The 22668-nt window shown below is 39.5% G+C and overlaps 1 protein-coding gene across 3 annotated transcripts in view; it reads left to right on the top strand.

Annotated features, from left to right (window-relative positions):
- The window catches only part of LOC115211585 (UDP-galactose translocator), an 81213-nt gene that overhangs the window by 4294 nt on the left and 54251 nt on the right, over positions 1 to 22668 (top strand). The window lies entirely within an intron of this gene.

Below are 22668 nucleotides of genomic sequence, written 5' to 3' on the forward strand. Positions count from 1 at the left end.
TGTGTATGTATATATATATGATGCCCCAGCATGGCCGCGGCCTTCGAGCTAAAACATTTTTAAGGTATTAAGGATATATTATATATATATATGCATGAGTCTATATGAATATAATATACTAATTTAATGAACATATATGTGTGTCTATGTAGATGTGTGTGCGTGTGTGTAGATAAATCTATACACATAGACATATATATATTACACTATTAGTGTTCTGCTGTCTCAGCAGAAAGCAAGAATTTACGACACCAACAACTAACTCTCTGGAGTTTCTTATTACATTCCGCATACGTGTTACAAAGTTTAGCCTCCCGCCATAACGGAAATATATATATGTGTGCGTGTATAAATGTATATATATATATGTATATATATATATATATATATATATATATATATATAGAGAGAGAGAGAGAGAGAGAGAGAGAGTGTGTGAGGGAGAGAGAGAGTGTGTGTGAGGGAGAGAGAGAGAGTGTGTGTGTGAGGGAGAGAGAGAGAGTGTGTGTGTGTGAGGGAGAGAGAGAGAGTTATGTGTAATAATAAAGAAATAGAATTTCACCTACGTAACAATAATTTAATTCTATTCTCAATGACTCGGCATTTTAAATTGCTTTGAAGCGTAAGGAAAATAAGCGGAGGGAAAAAAACTTTTCTGTGTAATACAACTCTATCTCTCTCTCCCTCACTCACTCACTCACTCATTTCCTCTTTTTTCTTGTCTCTCGGCCTCTCTGTGTCTCTTTCTTTCTCTCACTCTCTCTAGACTCATCAAAAGACTCGCGAGGCCTAAATCCTCCTCTAATTAAGATCTTCGTCTTCTTTCCGGCCAGCATTGCACCACCTGTTTACCAGACGTAGCTGGCTAGCCCTAGCTCTCTCTCTCTCTCTCTCTCTCTCTCTCTCCCTCTCTCTCTCTCATCCTCTCTCTCTCTCTCTCTATCTATCTTTTTCTCTTTTTTTTCTTTCTCTCTCTATCTCTCTCTTTATCTCTCTTTTTATCTCTGTTTCTCTCTCTTTCTCGCTATCTTAATCTCGCTCTCTCTCTACCCTCTCTCTTTCTCTCTCTCCCTACCCTCTCTCTTTCCGTCTCTCTTTATCTCTCTCTCCATCTGTCTATCTCTTTCTCTCTACTCTCTTCATTCTTCCCCCTTTCTCTCTCTCCCTCTTTCTTTGACCCAATAAGCTCTACTGAAAGCTTTCTCAATTTGCAGATCTTTAAAGAAACAGTCCTTGTATGTGACCCAACAAACGAAAGTATCGCTCGCAGACGATCAATGGCATTAGAAAGCTGCTTAGCCTTTTTCTATAACATTCCCATTTCACTGAAAACCCTTCCATTTGGTGCCAAATCTCTTGTAGTGGTGTCTGGTGTTCTAAAGCTATCTATATTCCATTACCTCACTGTTTTTCAACAGCCATGCACCCCCCCTCCCGAGAAATGTGACAGCTGTGTTTAATTGAAAACATTAGTTTAGCTCTGGCAAGGAACTTTTAATGTTGGCTATGTGGTAAGAAGCTTGCTTACTAACTACATAGTTCCAGGTTCAGTCCCACTGTGTAACACCTTGGGGAAGGTGTCTTCTACTATAGCCCTGTGAGTGGATCGGGCAGACGGAAACTGAAAGAAGCCAGTCATATAATATATGTGTGTCTGTGTGTCGGCAGACTCTCTTTATCCCATTCATTCCCTTTATTGAGCAACCTTTCATAGTGGCGTCTCCAAACCCCTCTCTTTGCAACTTCATTTAATGCAAGTGAACCATCATCCATACAGACACATTTCTCTCCTACAATATCACGATTCTCTCTCACACACTGTCTTGCAACACGATATAGCTCAAGTCTTTGGTCCTCACAGCGCTGATTGTATGCTGTCAACTTAATGTGACAGTCCCATGAGAGGGAATAATACTACTGCTATCTAGTCCTAGGAAGCAGCACTACTTCCTGTCGGCCTTGACACATTTTCTGTGTCCTTATGTTTACAAGGGGTACTGCTTCCTAGGGCTAAATAGCAATACTATGATTCCCTTCATGGAACTGTCACATTAAGTTGACAGCATATGACTTTATCATATCACTACTGTATAAATGTATAAATCTCTCTGAGAGATTTTAAAATGTATCATTTATATATATATATATATATATATATATATATATATATATATATATACATATATATATAGGTGTGAGAGAGTTGGTATGTTTATATCTGGCTTTCATGCCGGTGGCATGTAAAAAGCAACCACTACACTCTCGGAGTGGTTGGCGTTAGGAAGGGTATCCAGCTGTAGAAACTCTGCCAGATCAGATTAGAGTCTGGTGCAGCCATCTGGTTCGCCAGACCTCAGTCAAATCGTCCAACCCATGCTAGCATGGAAAGCGGACGTTAAACGATGATGATGATATATGGTGTATCATCAGATCCCAAAACCTGTTGATCCAAAACCTCTTAAAGGGCAATAATCTGTTCACTGGGAGCTGCACAAAGCCAGATTTCATAGGGGGGATGCAATCAGAAAACTACTACTTTCAGAAACAAACATTGCAAAGCATTTTGAGTGGAGTAAGAACCTACACAATTGGTCCCTAGAGCAGTGGAAGAATGTTATTTTCTCGGACATATCATCATATACCCCATTTTTGACCACTGGCCAAGTATCCACGTGGAGACAGCCAAAAGAAGCATTTGACCCAGACAACCTTCTTCCAACTGTTAAACATGGAGGAGGATCTGTGATGATCTGAGGGGCAATATCTTGGAAATCCGCCGGCCCAATGGTTTCCCTTCATGGCAGAATTAATAGTGAAAACTATTTAAGTATTTTATCTGATCAAATTCATCCTATGGTTGCGGAACTGTTTCTGGAGGGAAGCGCAATCTTTCAGGATGATAATGCACCAATTCACACAGCTAAAGTTGTTACTGAATGGCACGAGGAACATTCTAGTGAAACTGGACATCTTATCTGGCCACCACAATCCCCAGATCTCAATATTATTGAATATTAATGGTGCATTTTAGAAAAACAAGTAAAGAGTTGATATCCTCCACCATCATCACTACAAGAACTGGAGATTGTTTTAGCTGAAGAATGGAGAAAAATTCCTTTGGAAACAATTCAGACTTTGTACGAGTCCATACCTCATAGAATTCAAGTTGCAATTACTGCCAATGGTGGTCCTGCCCTATATTAAAATAAATTTGTTTGAAATTTTAAGGTGTCTCCATTATTTTGTCCAACCCCTCTGTATATAATTATACAGATATAATTATAATTAAGGGTACTGAGAAAATAGCACCTACATGCTAGAGATAGATGTCAAATGACTTTAAAAGACACTTCAAAATACATTCAATTTGCATAAGGCTGAAAGAAAGGAAATGAATAAAAGGCATTTAGTAAAAATGAAAAAATTTTTAACTTTTTGCTAATTGCGTTAATTTTTACCTTTATGGTTTTTTACATGCTGACCACTGATAATGTGTACAATATGGGACCAGATTCGGCCAGTTTGAACATAGAAAAGGTAGAATGCTTGCGCTAGGTACAGTGAGTTTGAGCATAAAACAGGTAGACTATTTCGGCCAGATGGGGGTCAGTTTAAATGCTAAAGGATTATAACATTTGATGCTTTTCACTAAAAGTGTTTACTTTTTTGTAAAGTCCACATCAGACATTTTTCTGACAATTCCCTCTATGCCTTTGTTTTGTATCGCATTCCTCAGTGCTCAGTCACTAACCAGGGTGAATAGAAAAGGGTAGTGTAGACATCTTTGTCTAACACTTGGAGGTATTAGGAAAAAAAAATCAGTGGTCAGTGTGGCCAGCTTCAGTCCTGATACAATATGTAAATTTGATTAAAGTGGTGAGCAGGCAGAAATGTTAGCATGCTGGGTGAAATGCTTTTATTTCACATTACTTCAATGAGTTCAATTCCCAGTAACATGACGTATCCTTGAGCAAGACACTTTATTTTACATTGCTCCTGTCCATTCAGCTGGCAAAAATGAGTTGTACCAGTAATACAAAGGGTCAGCCTTATCGTATTCTGTGTCACACTCAATCTCTCTGAGAACTCCATGTTTAGGGTGTGCATGTCTGTGGAGTGCTCAGCCACTAATTTCACAAGCAAGCTGTTCTGTTGATCAGATCAATTGGAACCCAGTTTTATTGTACATCCAAACAGGGTACCCCAACTGCTATTTCTGAAATACTTCAGATATATCACCAGTTATCAATAATTATAGGTGTTCAAACAATTAAGCATCTCTGACCAAATTCTTGCATGAAAGCTTTGACCTATTTTATCTCTGTAGAACCTAATTCTTCACATCTGCCAAAGAAGAAACACCCAACGACAGTACTTTGGTGTAAAGATTGTTTGCCAACATAACATGGTAGTTCTGGTTTAGGACAAATGTTACTGTAATTTAGCCCCAGGAGATATCGTCTCCAGCTGGTTATACAACACGATCTGTGTCCTTGTATTTTCGAAGAAGAGCATTTAGCACCCCGACTCAGCTCAAAACAATATGTGTGTATCGCGATTTCCGGGTTATTTCCCTTCATCAGCACAGAATAATTGTTTGGTTAGGGCTGCCAAATTCCCATTCAAAATATATAGTTTTCAAAGTGACAACTAGTCACTGATTTATAAATTAGAAAATTACTATTTTTAAATCTCTCACCGAGAGATATTAAGTAACACTATTTTGTAGTAAAGATTGTTTGCCAACATAACATGGCAGTCCTGGTTTAGGATGAACATTGCTGTAATTTAGCCCCAGGAGACATCGTCTCCAGCTGGCTATACAACATGATCTGTGTCCTTATATTTTCGAACAAGGGAATCTAGCACCCCCACTCAGCTCAAAACAATATCTGTGTATCATGATTTCCAGGTTATTTCCCTTCATCAGCACAATAATTGTTCACATAGAGATGGTGCTGCCAAATTCTCGTTGGAAATATATAGTTTTCAAAGTGATAACTAGTCACTGATTTTGTTGTGAGATTTACAAATAGTAATTTTCTAACAGTAATTTTATTCTTTCACTCAAACTGTTCCCAATCTGAGAAAAAAATTTATGCAATTAAAAGTTAACGAGGGAATTAATTCATTAGAGCAAAAGTTGCTTATTAAAATTCTGCAATTTAATTAGCTAAGTGTCTAATATGACAAATTATGAACATCTGTGGGAAAACGACTTCACAAAAACGTTTCTGATCATCTTGGGTTGGGAACCAACTGTTAGAAAGTGTACAAGTGCAATAAAGCTTAAATCATCACCGTTCCTCATCACCATCATCATCATCATCATCACCATCACCATCATCACCACCACCATCATCACCACCATCACCATCATCATCACCACCACCACCACCACCTCTGCCGCTACCACCACTAACACAACCACCACCACCATCATCACCACCACTGCCGCCGCTACCACTACCACAACCTCCATCACCACCACCACCAGTGCTTTCTTACAGACAGACAGACAGATAGATAGATAGAATGATAGGCAGGCTGACAGACAGACAGAAAAAGAAAAAAGTGAGAGAAAATGCTCTATGTCTAACTATCTCTCTCTCCTCCTACATTCTACCCATCTGTGCTCCCTGATTCCCTGTCACAACTCACTCTTACTCACCCCATAAATAGAAAGGTTCCTCCCTGACACACCACAACCATCATTTTCATCTCTTCCCACCTCCACCTCAGTCGCTTTCACTCTCTTCTAAAAAGTGAGCAGCCAGGTAGTTCCTCTACAGCAAGAAACCTGTTCAATTCTGTTCTGGGCCCCTTCTCTCATATTTTACTCTCAATTCAGTTCTGGGCCCCTTCTCTCATACTTTACTCTCAATTCTGTTCTGGGCCCCTTCTCTCATACTTTACTCTCAATTCTGTTCTGGGCCCCTTCTCTCATATTTTACTCTCAATTCTGTTCTGGGCCCCTTCTCTCATACTTTACTCTCAATTCTGTTCTGGGCCCCTTCTCTCATACTTTACTCTCAATTCTGTTCTGGGCCCCTTCTCTCATACTTTACTCTCAATTCTGTTCTGGGCCCCTTCTCTCATACTTTAATCTCAATTCTGTTCTGGGCCCCTTCTCTCATATTTTACTCTCAATTCTGTTCTGGGCCCCTTCTCTCATACTTTACTCTCAATTCTGTTCTGGGCCCCTTCTCTCATACTTTACTCTCAATTCTGTTCTGGGCCCCTTCTCTCATACTTTACTCTCAATTCTGTTCTGGGCCCCTTCTCTCATACTTTACTCTCAATTCTGTTCTGGGCCCCTTCTCTCATACTTTACTCTCAATTCTGTTCTGGGCCCCTTCTCTCATACTTTACTCTCAATTCTGTTCTGGGCCCCTTCTCTCATACTTTACTCTCAATTCTGTTCTGGGCCCCTTCTCTCAGATTTTACTCTCAATTCTGTTCTGGGCCCCTTCTCTCAGATTTTACTCTCAATTCTGTTCTGGGCCCCTTCTCTCATACTTTACTCTCAATTCTGTTCTGGGCCCCTTCTCTCATATTTTACTCTCAATTCTGTTCTGGGCCCCTTCTCTCATACTTTACTCTCAATTCTGTTCTGGGCCCCTTCTCTCATACTTTACTCTCAATTCTGTTCTGGGCCCCTTCTCTCAGATTTTACTCTCAATTCTGTTCTGGGCCCCTTCTCTCATACTTTACTCTCAATTCTGTTCTGGGCCCCTTCTCTCATATTTTAATCTCAATTCTGTTCTGGGCCCCTTCTCTCATACTTTACTCTCAATTCTGTTCTGGGCCCCTTCTCTCATACTTTACTCTCAATTCTGTTCTGGGCCCCTTCTCTCATACTTTACTCTCAATTCTGTTCTGGGCCCCTTCTCTCATACTTTACTCTCAATTCTGTTCTGGGCCCCTTCTCTCATACTTTACTCTCAATTCTGTTCTGGGCCCCTTCTCTCATACTTTACTCTCAATTCTGTTCTGGGCCCCTTCTCTCATACTTTACTCTCAATTCTGTTCTGGGCCCCTTCTCTCATACTTTACTCTCAATTCTGTTCTGGGCCCCTTCTCTCATATTTTACTCTCAATTCTGTTCTGGGCCCCTTCTCTCATACTTTACTCTCAATTCTGTTCTGGGCCCCTTCTCTCATATTTTACTCTCAATTCTGTTCTGGGCCCCTTCTCTCATACTTTACTCTCAATTCTGTTCTGGGCCCCTTCTCTCATACTTTACTCTCAATTCTGTTCTGGGCCCCTTCTCTCATACTTTACTCAATTCTGTTCTGGGCCCCTCTCTCATACTTTACTCTCAATTCTGTTCTGGGCCCCTTCTCTCATACTTTACTCTCAATTCTGTTCTGGGCCCCTTCTCTCATACTTTACTCTCAATTCTGTTCTGGGCCCCTTCTCTCATACTTTACTCTCAATTCTGTTCTGGGCCCCTTCTCTCATACTTTATTCTCAATTCTGTTCTGGGCCCCTTCTCTCATACTTTACTCTCAATTCTGTTCTGGGCTGCTTCTCTCATACTTTACTCTCAATTCTGTTCTGGGCCCCTTCCCTCATACTTTAAACCTCTCGTTCCCTCAAATGAAATTCTCTACTTTAGTCCTGCTCAGTGAAAAGGGGTTGTCTTGCAGATTGCATGGTGACCTCACTCGTGCTGGTGCTAGGGAAAAAAAAACAGCATTTGGGACACACATACTGGAAGGGATCCAATCATAGAAACACTGTAACCCTGTAGAGAATGATGTAGTCCTTGGTCTCGTCAACTTCTATCGAACCATCCAACCCATGCCAGCATGGAAGCTGGACGTTAAATGATGATGATGATGATGACAACAATGACAATGATGATGACAACAATGATGATGGTGATGATGATGATGATGATGATGATAATGACTACGATGGTGGTTTTGGTGGTGGTGGTGGCAGTGGCGATGAGGTGGTGGTGGTGGTGGTGGTGGTGGTGGTGGTGGTGGTGGTGATGGCAGTGGTGGTGGTGGTGATGGCAGTGGTGGTGGTGGTGATGATGAGGATGATGTTGATGGTGATGATGATTGTGATGATGATGATAATACAAACAAAAGCAACGAACATAAATGTTATAATGTCCAAACTCACAGACGACTTTTTCAACACCAAAATCTGTTGTAATTTGAGGAGTTTCTTGTTAGTTTAGTTTAGTTCTGCCCTTGTTTCATATCAGACATTGGTTTTCACTTTGTACTGAAGGTCAAGGACGTTTTGATTGCCATGGAAACCCATTCAGCCCAGTCATTATTCCCTGTTGCACTGGATTATATAGTATTACAGTATAACATGTCAAATTGTATGGCATTCGTTATTACACTGGCACAAATCAAACCAAATTGTTACAGGGCACAAACAGATACACCACCACCACCACTATCACTACCATCAACACTACTACAACCACCACCTCCGCAATGACTACCACCACCTCCTCCTCCTCCTCCACCACCACCACCACCACCACCACAACCACGACTATCCCCTTCACCACAACAACAACCACCTCCTCCTCCATCACCACCACCACTACCCGCCACCACCACCCACCACCACCCACCACCTTATTTCCTTACCCTGCCCTCCATTAGCAAACACCTCATTTCACTAACGACCCAATTATTCCAAGCTACTTTGTTGCAAATCCAAATTTCCTGAAAACCCATCAATCCAATTGTGACAAACCCTACTTTGCCAAGAAGTATCATTGAAGCTGAATGCTGTTTCTGTTTCATGCTAATAAACCCCCACCACCCCCGCCATCCGTTCAGTTTGGATCAGCAAATACGGAATAAACCGAGTGGAAGCAACACGGAAACATAATCCTCTTGCATCACTGAAAGCCCACCCCCACCCCCATACCAGCCATGCCAGTCATGGCAAAGCAGATGGGAAGTGATGACGATGACGAGGAAATTCCTTACATAATACAGCTCGGTCAAACAGTAAAACTCATCGTCATCATCATTGTCATTGTTATCATTATCCTAACCACCACCACCACCACCACCACCACTACTACCACCATCATCATCTTCAACATCATCATCACCACCATCATCACCGTCATCATCATCATCACCACCATCATCACCACCATCATCACCATCATCATCATCACCATCATCTTCAACATCATCATCGTCATCATTATCATTGTTATCCTAACCACCACCACCATCATCATCATCACCATCACCCACCACCATCATCATCATCATTGTCATCCTAACCATCATCATCATCATCATTACTATCTTCAACATCATCATCATCATCACCATCACCATTGTCATCCTAACCACCACCACCATCATCATCATCATCATCATTGTCATCCTAATATCATCATCATCATCCTCATCATTGTCTTCATCATTATTGTGATCATCGTCATCATCATCATCATCATCATTGTCATCCTAATGTCATCATCCTCACCATCATCATCATTGTCATACTAACGTTGTCATCATTGTCAGCATCATCAGCACCATTTTAATACCTACTTTCCATGCATTCATGTGTCAGATAGAGCGTATCGAGGTAGATTTTCAACGGCTGGATGCCCTTCCCGTAGCCAACCCTCCCTAGTTTCCCCTCGGCCCCACATGGTCTCCATGCAGACGAATGATAATGCCTGTGTAGTTGTGGCACCCATTTACAATTAACACACAATGCCTGCTTTTCAGCTTGTGTCCATGCGTGTGTGTGTGTGTTTGTGCATGTGTGCATGTGCATGTGTGCATGTGTATGTGTGTAGGGGCATGCGTGTACATGTGCATGTGTGTGTGCATGTGTGTGTGTGTGTTTATGTATGTATGTGTGTATCTGTGCATGCGTGCATGTCTGCATGTATATGGGGGAGCATGCATATGCATGTGCATGTGTGTGCATGCATGCTTGTGTGTGTGCACACATGTCTGTGTGCACATGTCTGTCATGTGCATGTGTGTGCTTGTGTATGTATATATGTATCTGTGCATGCATGCATGTCTGCGCATGTGTGTGTGGGAGCATGCATGTGCATGTGTGTGTACATGTGTGTGTGTCTGCATGCGTGTTTGTGTGTGTGTATGTGCGCACATGTCTGTGCACATATCTGTGTGCGTATGTGTGTGCGTGTGTGTGTGTCTTTATGTTGACTTGGTACGATAGTCGTAAACAATGTCCTCTGTTTCCAGTCTTCCATAAAAAACAAGTCAGACCACAGGAAAGTATTACCTTGCTTGGAAACAGGAGAAGGTTTGTGACAGGAAGGGCATCCAACCATAGGAAAATCTGCAAGCATAAAAATGTGGACGTTAAAATGGTGGTGGTGGTGGTGGTGGTGGTGGTGAAGATGATGACGAAGAGTTGGCAAGCTGGCAGAATTGTTAAAGCATTGGAATAAATGCTTAGCAGTATTAGTTCTTTATTATCTCCGCCTTAGTGAAGGCAGAGGTATTGTTTCAGTTGTATTTGTTTGCCTGTGGACAAGATATCTCAAGAACCACTGAATGGATTCGGATGAAACTTTCAGGGATATTTGGCCTCATAACTGACACGAACGGATTTGATTTTGGAATCGATCCGGCACCGGACAAGGATTCTGGATTTATTTTTCCTATTTTTAAACTTAATTTTTGAGAGCGCTCAGGTTCATTTTTATTATTCTCGTTTGTGAGAGCAGTCGAGTTTATTTCAGATATTCTCATTCTAAAAATAATCTCTGGCTAATCATTGAGAGGACATTGGTGTTGCCTTGGTGGAGGTTTGCACTCTCTGAGTGCTCTTGTTTGTTCTGAATCCAAATTATTCCAAGATGAACTTTGCTTTTAACCCCTCCATAGTCAATGAAACAAAATACCAGTAATGTACTGAGGTGGATTTAATCGGTTAACTATTCATCATCATCATTGTTTAACATCTTCCTCATATTGTTGGATGGTTTGACAGGAGCTGGCCAAACAGGAGCCTGCTCCAGACTTCTGTGTCCGTTTTGGCAGGGTTTTTACAACTGATTGCCCTTCCTAATGCCAACCACTCACCAGAGTGGAGTGAGTGTTTTTAACATGGTACAAGCACAAACAAGGTCAGTTTTGGCAAGGTTTTTATAGCTGGATGCCCTTCCTAACACCAACCACTCACCAGAATGAAGTGAGTGTTTTTAACATGGTACAAGCACAAGGGGAGGTTAGTTTTGGCAAGGCTTTTATAGCTGGATGCCCTTCCAAATGCCAACCACTTTACAGTGTGGATGGGATGCTTTTTAAGCAGCACATGCACTGACAGGGTCACCAAGTAACTTGCAAGACGTCCCTTTAAAAATTACTGACCTTGTGTGTCTTAATTAAGATCAATTATTTATGTGGAGACAAAACCAGTGAATTAAACTCCAACAGAAAATTTTTTTTTAAATAATAAATAAAAGTTAGAAATAAACCAGAAATTATAGATCAAGTCAGATTTAATAAAAAAAAAAAAGACCACCACCATTGATCATGACAGTTATGGATGGGCAATAAATATTTAGTTTCAGTTTGAAATCCATCATCTGAGGCTGATAGGTGGAGATCCTGAAGTGGAGAAGGCCATATATTGTAACATAATTGGAGAAAGTTTTCTCTGTGCGTCTGTTGGAAGGAAACCAGATCAGCTTGAAGACTTGTGCGGGTTTGTTTGAAAAGGTTATGAACAATAACATGAGGGAAATGTCACAAAGATATTGATCAATCATTAATCAGGTTTCTTTTAACCTTTTAGCATCAGGATTACTCTGTATAAATGTTAATGTTTATTTAATCACATTGCTTTGAATTAATCATGCATTGTCTTGCAGCCTTGAAATTTCGATGATGTGACTTTTTTTTTATATTCTGCCACAGGTTGGTAGACATAAAATTAGGTAATAAAGTTCTATATTTAAGAGATGAAGAATTATGTACATTATTTACATTGTCAGTGGAAATGTTGTGTTAACAACAAACAAGATGAGGACAAATATTCATCAAATGTAAATAACAGCCCACAGACATATGAGGGTGAAAAATTGGATATTAATTTGATCAACATTAATTTAAAACCAGTGGTTTAGCATATTAAAAACGAGGTCGGACATGTATCTAGTTCTACCTATTACACATGTGGTTATTTTTCAGAAGTCCTTGTTTTGGCACGCTAAACTAATGGTCATCCCCCTCATATGTATGTAATACAATTTACTAAACCTTCAGTTTTTAATATGCTAGGCCACTGGTTTTAAATTGATGTTAATCAAATTAATATCCAATTTTTTACCCTCATTTTAATTTTAATTTTAAATTAATATGTCCTCTAACCGGCAAAAGCTACTGCAGTGAATTATTTTCTGCAGTATTATTTCCGGTAATTTAGCGCGCCAAAACGAGGACTTTTGAAAAATAACCACAAGTGTAATAGGTAGAGCTAGATACATGTCCGACCTCGTGCGGACATTTCGTGTACAGTTCTGCAAATTATATTTGTATTGACGATCATGCTGAAGATCTACAGACAAATTGCATAAGTAAAATTACATAATCTGTTGATAGTGAAACATTGGTTGTGATTAATCTATATTTTTGCTGCTTTTCATTTGTCTTGCTCGCCTACTTTCTGGTGTTTGCTAAATTTTCTTGAGAACATTTCTTAGAGGTAACACCATAGCGGATTTACTTCTAGCATAAGGGTTGTCCACTTAGTGGTCATCCCTCTCATATGTATGTAATACAATTAACTGAACCTTCAGTTTTTAATATACTAAGCCACTAGTTTTAAATTGATGTTAACCAAATTAATATCCAATTTTTCACCCTCATTTTAATTTTATATATATATATGTCTGTATATATATATATATATATATATATATATATATATATGAGTGTGTGTATATGATTGTGTGCCTGTGTTTGACCCCCACCATCGCTTGACAACCGATGCTGGCGTGTTTACGTCCCTGTAACTTAGTGGTTCGGCAAAAGAGACCGATAGAATAAGTACTAGTACTGGGGCCAATTTGCTCAACTAAAGGCGGTGCTCCAGCCATGGCCGCAGTCAAATGACTGAAACAAGTAAAAGAATAAAAGAATATATATATACATATATATCTTTTATCTTTTACTTGTTTCAGTCATTTGACTGAGGCCATGCTGGAGTACCGTCTTGAATTTTTAGATGAATGAATCAACTCCAGTGCTTCTTTTTTTTAAAGCCTAGTATTTACTTTATCAGTTTCCTTTGCTGAACAGCTATGTTATAGGCCTAGTGATAGATTGTCACTATATAAACCTACAATAACTATACATGAGTTAATGTGACGACTTAATATAACTTAACCCTGGATTAAGGTATAATCTTTAAGGATTTTTAAACCAGAGGTCTCTGCCTGCAGGTGGGTGGGGTGTATGAGCTTAAAAGAAAAATTTTGAAAATGGGAGTCTCATAGTACTTTCATTTAAGGGCCAAACAAAATATTAAATCAGTTCTGAAAGAAATTGCATAGGGATGACATCTGCAGGAAACACAATAGTAAAGTGTGTCAATATCGTTATTGTGGTGAGTAAATAATTTGGAAACTTTTAGTTGTTGTTATGTTGCACTTTTCAGCAAAGTTATACTTTTAGCAAAATACAATAATTGTTCAATCTAGAATAAATTACTTTCTCACGTATTTCACAGTTGAGTGGTTGCGCCATCAGAACAATTTCTCCCCACTACAACCTACCACACACATGCACACGCAGACACACATGAACTTGCCGTGGGTGTGGTTGTCATGGTGTTTGACAAGTTAGTGAAGGAAAATTTTTATTTTTCAGGCTGCATAAAGAAGCAAATTTAACAATACCCACAAACATTTAATTTAATTTCTGGGTGAGCTGGCAGAAACATTAGCGCGTTGGGCGAAATGCTTAGCAGTATTTCGTTTTCCTTTACGTTTTGTGTTCAAATTCTGCCAAGGTCGTCTTTGCCTTTCATCCTTTTGGGGTCAATAAATTAAGTACCAGTTGCATACTGGAGTTGATCTAATCAACTGGGCCCATCCCCCAGAATTTTGGGGCCTTGTGCCGAGAGTAGAAAAGAATTGTGTTGATCTTTTACAAATGCTAAAAACAATAATTACACACCAGAAGAGACATTTGTGCCAGCCCATCATCATCATCATCATCATTTGTCTACCTTCCATACTGGCATGGATAGGATGGTTCAACAGGAGCTGGCCAGGCTGAAGCCTGCACCAGACTTCTGTGATCGTTTTGGCAAGGTTTTTACAACTGAATGCCCTTCCAAACACCAACCACTCAGGAAAGTGGCTTTGGGGATTTTACATCTATCAGGTTTGGTTAGGTTTTTACAGCTGGATGCCCTTCTACATGCCAACCACTTCACAGTGTGGACAGGGTGCTTTTAAGTGGCACCTACACTGACAGGGTCACCAAGTAACTTGCAAGGCAAAAAAATATTTTGAAAGGGGAGGGGGCATTGGAGGAGGAGATCTTGTGTCAAATGATGAAAGGTTAAAGTGAGAGGGAGAGACAGAAACAGGTGTTTTGCTGTAGAGGAGGTACAAGGTTACCTGGCCAGAGAGAGATAGAGAAAGAGAGAGAGAGAGGGAGAGAGAGAGAGGGAATGAAGATAAAAACATTACAACTAGAAAATAATTGTGTTATATTTGTGATGTTAAAAATTCCTGTCATCTGTCTCAGTTGGCTGGATGGTGATGAGAATGGAGAGATCAGGTGACTGGCCCCAACGTCTGTAATTACTGCCAAAAACTGTTTTTTACAGGGCACAAGTAGAAGATTCCAGAAGATCGAATCAGGCAATAACCTGATGCTGATTGGTTGTTTAAAAGACCAATCATGTGAAGCTACTGTGGTTTGAGAGCTCAAAATCTCTCGTGGAAGCGTCATCCAACCAAAGTACAAATATATGGGAAATTACCACCTGTATCATCTCTTGTGAAAGGTAGAAGAGTCCAGTTTGCTGGACATTGTTGTAGAGCTGAAAACGAGGTTAATTTCTACTCTTCTCCTCTAGAAGCCATCTGCTCACAATACCAGAGGGCGCACACTCTCCTACCCTGATGTAATCTCCAGGGATACAGGCATCCAGCAACGGGACCTCCATAATGCTATGATGGACCGTGAAGTCTGGCGTAACATAGTAAATTCCATTGTCTCGACCACGGTCGAACAATGAATGAATGAATGTGGTTTGCTCATGATGTCTGCTCACCTACCTAGCGACTTGGTTTTGAATCATCACTACAAACACTCCCACCCAAGTTTAGACTTACACTCTGTGTGTGGCATGAAAAACAGGCATTAAACAATGATGAGGATGATGATGATGATGATGATATATATTTATATATATATATGTGAATGTACATGACTTAATAGTTTGGGCATTTGGCTCATGATCGTAAGGTCGTGAGTTCAATTCCCAACAACACATTGTGTCCTTGAGCAAGACACTTTATTTCATGTTGCTCCAGTCCACTCAGCTGGCAAAAATTAGTTGTACCTGTAATTACAAAGGGCCAGCCTTGTCACACTCTGTGTCACATTGAATCTCCCTGAGGACTACGTTAAGGGTTACACATGTCAGTGGAGTACTCGGCCACATGCATGTTAATGTCACAAGCAGACTGTTCCATTGATTGGATCAACTGGAACCCTCATCATTGTAACCAACAGAGTGCTCTTTTATGTGTGTATATATATATATATATATATTCTCCATGACAGATCGGTAGCCATTACACACATTTTTTTTTCTCTCCTTGTTTTTTTTCTGTGTCCCTTTCTGTAGAAGAGCGTAGGCTCGAAGTGTTAAAGACTTTTTCAATTTCCGAGCGTTATACTAATACATCTGTTTGTTTTGTACACCACCTGTCTTCGTCTTTTTTTTTTTTATGAACTCTCCCTATATATATATATATATATATATATATATATATATGGTAATGTTATGTGTGTAGGATATATTATAATATACAGGGCAAATTACCATATTTGCTTGTGTCAAAGTCCCTCTTAAAGTGTGAATCATTCTATTCATTAAGAATGTATTTAGGAATTCTTCCATTATATAACATGTCCTTTCTTTAAAATGGAGATTGTTATTTGGTAGAAATTTAACTCTTATTTCTAGTAGTTCCCTCACCATGTGGAGATTCCATCAAAAGCTTGTATCTCCCAGTTGTAGGTCGGTATTTTTGGTTAGCAGTAAGTGCCAAGAAATGGTGAGAGTCTTATAAAGAAATCAGACTAAACATGAACAGTCAGGAAGTTGGAACTCATTAAATTCCAATTTTTAATTTCTTCAGAGAATAACGAAGATTCTTAATACAGTTTTATGTATATTTTTTCCTTTACATTTTGGTAAGTAGGTTTTTTTCTTTTTCCTCAAGGCTTACTGAAATACATTTTCCCATCCTTTTATAAGGAATAGCTTATTGGCGTTGAACTGGACAAAATGTTTAGTGGTATTTCGCCCATGGCTAAGTTCTGAGTTCAAAATCCGCCAAGATTGACATTGCCTTTCATCCTTTTGGGGTCATTAAAGTAAGTACAAGTGAAATACTGAGGTTGATGTAATCAACTAGTCCCCTCCCCGCAAATTTCTGGCCTTGTGCCTTTAGTAGAAAGGATTATTATTATTATTATTATTATTATTATTATTATTGCTCGTCACTATGTTGTGAGTTCAAATTTCACCAATGTCGACTTTGCCTTTCATCCTTTTGGGGTTGATAAATTTAGTACCAGTGAAACACTGGGGTCAATGTAATCGACTAGTCTCAGGTCGATTAAATAAGTACTAGAGTCAATGTGATCGACTTAATCCCTACTCCAAAATTTGAGGCCTTGTGCTTCCAGTAGAAAGAATTATTAAAGTTGAAAAAGTGCGACACACTGACATTAAAAGAGTCTTAAAAGAAGAAACAGTGGATTGGCATGTTAGAAGTATTGGCAAATTCCAAGAAGCATGAAATTTTAGAAGAATGGAATGTCTTAACGAAGAACTGATGTGGGCAGTTTATTCCATGATTTGACGAATCTGAGCGTAAAAAAAAGGTTTCTGAAAATCAAAGGTGTTGCACTGCTTTTATATATTTTTATAAGTTTGTCTATGAGTGGTAGACATATTGAATTAAAAAAGCTGGCCAAAGTCGTTGATGGAAGAATGGCAGATAATCTTGTGGGCTTCTACCAAGTCAGCTGCAAGACATCGGAACTTTAATGAGTTGATGCCCAGAAAAGTAAAATGTTCAAGATAAGGAAAATGACCGACAAAGGGTATCTGGTCACACATCTCTAGACAGCTTGCAGTAAATCGATATCCTAGATGAAAGACAAAATGGTAAATCAAGGAAAAAAGAGGCAAATTTATCCTCCTCCTCATCATCATAATCATCATCATTATAATCATCATCATCATCATCATCACCATCATCATGGTTTTATATCCGTTTTCCATGCTGGCAAGGGTTGGATGGTTTGACATGGAGCTGGTAAGGCCAGGAGTCATGCCTAGTTCCATTGTCTGTTTTGGCAGGGTTTCTATGGTTGGGTACTCTTCCTAATGCCGACCCTCTTACAGAATGGACTGAGTGTTGTTTACCTGGCACCAGCACCAACAGGGTCACCAAGTGTCTTGCAAGGCAGAAAATAAAACTTCATTATTTTTTTTAAAAAAAGCAGGGTCTGCTCTGTTGGAAGCATTAGGTCCAGAGAGGTCCCTATTTTAAGGATTCCTCCCTCCCACCCTCTAACCCATTTCAGAAACCCTATAAAAGGAACATAGACATTACTTATGTATATTCTCATCAATTTCGTTTATATACAAACTATACGATTGTCATAACAGCATCGGTTCAACTAAAAGCCTATGACGAAGTCTTTCATGTTTAAAGAGATGAAGAGGATAAGATAACAGACATGCTGTTGCTTATGGCAACAAGGGCTCCAGGTGATCTGATCAAAGGAATAGGCTGCTCAGGAAATTAACATGCAAACAGCTGAGCCCCCATTCCACAGACACATGTACCCTTAATGTAGTTCTCAAGGAGATTCTGTGTGACACAGAATGTGACAAGGCTGGCCCCTTTGGAATTACAGGTACAACTCATCAAAGCCAGCTGAGTGGACTGTAGCAATGAGAAGAAATAAAGTGTCTTGCTACGGGACACAAGGAATTAAACTTGGGACCTTAGGATCTTGAGCCAAATACCCTAAAGCTCTAAGCAATGCACCTTCTCTCAGGATATGATGTTGTGATCCTGTGTTTCCTACATAACTGTGTTAATGACATACCTATGTGAGAAAAAAACATACCTGAATAACCTATATAATTGTGTTAATTACTTACCCATAATTGCATCACCTACACACCTGTATTAGCAACATACCTATATCAAACTACATACCAGTGTTAACGACAAACCGTTATTATGTTTATGATAAATGTTACAGTAAACTTCATTGTTAGTTGGCCAGCTTCAGTAGCATTTACCTGTAGATCATTTAAACACTTGTTTGATAACAAACCAGTTTTATCTGTTCAAAGAAGAGAAATACAAAACCTGTTCAGTTGTATTGAATAATTTCCTTTAAGGAATTGGATTTGGGCATGGTACATTTTATTCTAAAATCAAGTAGAAGCAGATTTGAAATACAAACAGCCTTGAAGTACTTTGCTGATAAATAAATGAGAGACAGAAAGAGACATAGTCTTAATACAGGGAAGTGTGTGTTTTTGGCAAAAGAAAGATGAGAGACTTTCTTTAACCTGAATTAACATCCTGCACATAACTGCAGAAACAAAATCTGCTTCGCAGGATGCAAACTCAAGTCCAAAATTTTTTTTTTAAATGGTTCATTTTCTTTTCAATCTTAATATCAAAACAAATACAGGTATAATAATGAAAGTAATAACAATAATATTTTTAAAGGATTGACGTAACGCCTCACAAAGGTAAACAGACAATATGAAGAGTGCAATGTGATTGCAATAGATGTTTTATTGATTGAACGATATTTCGACAGCTTGCGTGTCGTTGTCAAGTTCAAAATGAAAAGTGATACATAGAAATTCAAAATTATAGAAATTCAAATCCAAAATTTGAACGAGGGCAACCAGCGTTCTCACGTCGATGGAATGACATCATCAGTCTGCAATTTTCAAGTTTACAACTGGCAAAAACAAAGAAAGAAAGAGAAAAAGAAAAGGAAAAAGAGGAATCTTTAATAAAGCAGTTTTGTGTAAATATGATGAAAGTCTGTCATTTTATTCATTCCTGCAAGGTGTGAAAGGTGTGATGTTAATAACTCACAAACATATTTCTCCTCATGCATTTTGAGGATTGAAAGTGTAGTAGATTCAACACAAAGAGTGTTATGCAATTTCAATGAATGTTTTATTGGTTGAATCTTGGCCGAATTAATTCCTATTAATTTCAGCCAAGGTAGCAAGCTGGCAGAATTGTTACCACATTGGACAAAATGCTTTGTGGCATTTCTTCTGACTTTTACATCTTGAGTTCAAATTTCCTCAAGGTCGACTTTGCCTTTCATTCCTTCCAGGGTCAATAAAGTAAGAACCAGTCAAGCACTGCCATTGATGTAATTCCCCAAGCAAATTCCAGGAGTTGTGCTTCTGTTGGAAAGGCTTATTAATTCCTGTTAATCAAACAAAAGAAGTAACTTCCTGGTTGACTTGACTTTCCACAGATGAATGGACAACAACCAAAATGAGTGGAACCAGATATGTTGGGTGTTTCTTTGTTTCCCTCAGGAAAATGGAAATATTAAAGACAAGCCGGCGCTATGAATCTGAAATTGTAGATGGTAGAGGGTGCTGGCTAGGGAATCACAAGTAGGAAATTATCGTTATTTAACACGTTGACTGCCAACTATAAGTCATCTCGTAGTTGGCAATCTATACAATTTTGCCAGGTACGAGCATACTCATAGAGGTCTATTTTATTGTAACATGCTTAAAATGAACTGGCACCTGGATCTAATATTGTGAGTGTGTTGTGGAAACACTAAAGACTCCTTTTTGCCCAATGATACGAGTTAACTCGTATCGTGGCACCTGCCTGGAAATATATTTGGTAAAACATCTATATATATCAGGTATGAGTATTAGATGTCGATGCAGTTGGTGCTGGAGAACTGTGTTGTCTCTTACGACCCCGAGCAGCTAATTGTTCATCTTTGTCAGTAGAACTGGCCTCACTGGTGTTACTTCCACTGGTGTTAGCTACATAATTTTTATCCAAAGCATCTGAGTATTCACTCTCTGACTCTGAGATATCATCTTCCGATAGTTCATTTTCCGTGAGTTCATCATAAAGAAAACATTATACAATGAAGAGACATAGTCAAATAATGAATAGCATACCCTCAAAGCCTTCAAAGCAAACCAATCTGAGCATTTTGCATTGCTACAAGATAACTCATATCACTTCATTGTAGTGTAATTACATGTATAAAGTACCATACGAGTGAGATTGTTGCCAGAGCAACAAGCTGGCCTTCATGCTGATGGCACGTGAAGCACACCATTCGAGCGTGATTGTTACCACATCGCCTTACTAGCACTTGTGCTGGTGGCACATGAAACATTCGAGCAAGGTTGTCGCTAGTGCTGCTGGACTGGCTCCTGTGCAGGTGGCACTTAAAATGCACCATTTGGGTGTGGCCATTGCCAGCACCACCAAACTGGCCCTTGTGCCGGTGGCACGTAAAAGCACCCACTACACTCTCAGAGTGGTTGGTGTTAGGAAGGGCATCCAGCTGTAGAAACTCTGCCAGATCAGATTGGAGTCTGGTTCGCCAGACCTCAGTAAAATCATCCCACCCATGCTAGCATGGAAAGTGGACATTAAATGATGATGATGATGATGATGAATGTACCTATATACCACCACACCAAATATTTCAGCTTTCTGATTTGAGAAAGTTAATAAAACCCTTTTGGCAAATAGAAGCAGATCATATCGATATCCTGTGGCAGGCAACTTGTTAAGATGAATTCAAATATTTTGCTATTATCCATCACCCCACCCATTTATTCCACCGTTTCTTCCTGGGTGGGTCATGGGAAAAGAGTTCTGGGACACCTCCTCCATTGGGTCCTATCAGAAGCTGCTATCATCACACTTTCCAGATTCACTCTTTCTCTGTTTCTCATTTTTGCCAGTAAGTTTAGATTTTCAAGTGTGACCAACTGGAACCAAGGATATTATCCAAATATCTTGTTCTTGGTCTACCCCCAGGTTTCTTTTAAGCCTGGCACCCATTCTATTCAGGGGAAATGTTAGCCTCCTCACCTAGCCAGTGGCCAACATTCCCCCTGTTCCAGTTCGCTTCTACTTGAAGTAGATGTTGTATTAGAACACAAAATACTTTGTTATTTACCTCGAGATGACTCCTCATATCGACTTGTGGACACTGAGATTCTATATATCATTGAGAGGAGAATCAGCTGCTATGTCTAGCTGGACGTCTCTCGTCGACAAGCCCAAGGAAGGGCAAAATCTCATGATTTGGCAGTTCTGGTGACTGAAGTGGATGGTTCTCACCTGCCAGCAATATAAACATGAGTGCTTATAAGCACCGCAAATCCATGTAGGAGGTTCTCTTGTGGTAACTATCACAGTATTCCATGTTACGTCACTACATCCACATTGAAGTGGGAGGTGGATGCTACCTTTTGGTATTGGTTCTGCTTCTGTGGCTATTAGTTATGTTTTTAATAAGCCCGCTGGATATTTGCGACACCAGTGCCTGAGAGCTACTACTACCAACACCACCACCACTACCACTTCCACCACCACCATTACCACCACCAACACCACCATTACCACCACCACCACCACCACTAATACCACCACCACCACCACCATTACTACTACCACCACCACCACCACTATTACTATAAATACCACCACAACCACTACCACCACCACAACCACTACCACTACCACCACCACCACCACCATTACCACCACCACCACCACCATCACTACCACTATCACCCCTACTACCCCCCCCCCCTGCTGAGATCAACTTTACTGCTCCTCTTTTCAGGATCATCATCATAAGCCCCAGTCGAGGACTGAATGAGGCTCAGTGTTTAACTTGAAGGAAATTCCTCATTTCTGAATGGAATGGTTACTATCAAGAATTTCTAAAGAGTCTGTTTTTGTTTGCAGGTGATGTTGAAGGCCACCGTTATTCCAAAGAATGTGTTAAAAATGGAGTCAATCCTTTAATCCAAATGCTGGATCAATGTGTGTGTGTGTGTGTGGTAGTGAAGATAGATAAGATTAATTGATAAAGAGGTATTAAATTATCCTAGATTTTCAGGTGTTCATTAGTGATGTCTAGAATTAACACAATCATAAATGCTCAGGGAGATATTCAGCAGCAACACTATTATTATCATTATCATTATTATTATTATTATTGTTGTTATTATTATTATTATTATTATTATTATTATTATTATTATTATTATTATTATTATTATTATTAATATCATTATTATTAAATGAAAACTCACAGCTCTGTTTTGCTGGGTATGATGGAAAGTGTCAGC

This window comes from Octopus sinensis, linkage group LG1 (genome assembly GCF_006345805.1).
Source record: "Octopus sinensis linkage group LG1, ASM634580v1, whole genome shotgun sequence".
NCBI classification, from domain to species: Eukaryota; Metazoa; Mollusca; class Cephalopoda; order Octopoda; family Octopodidae; genus Octopus; species Octopus sinensis.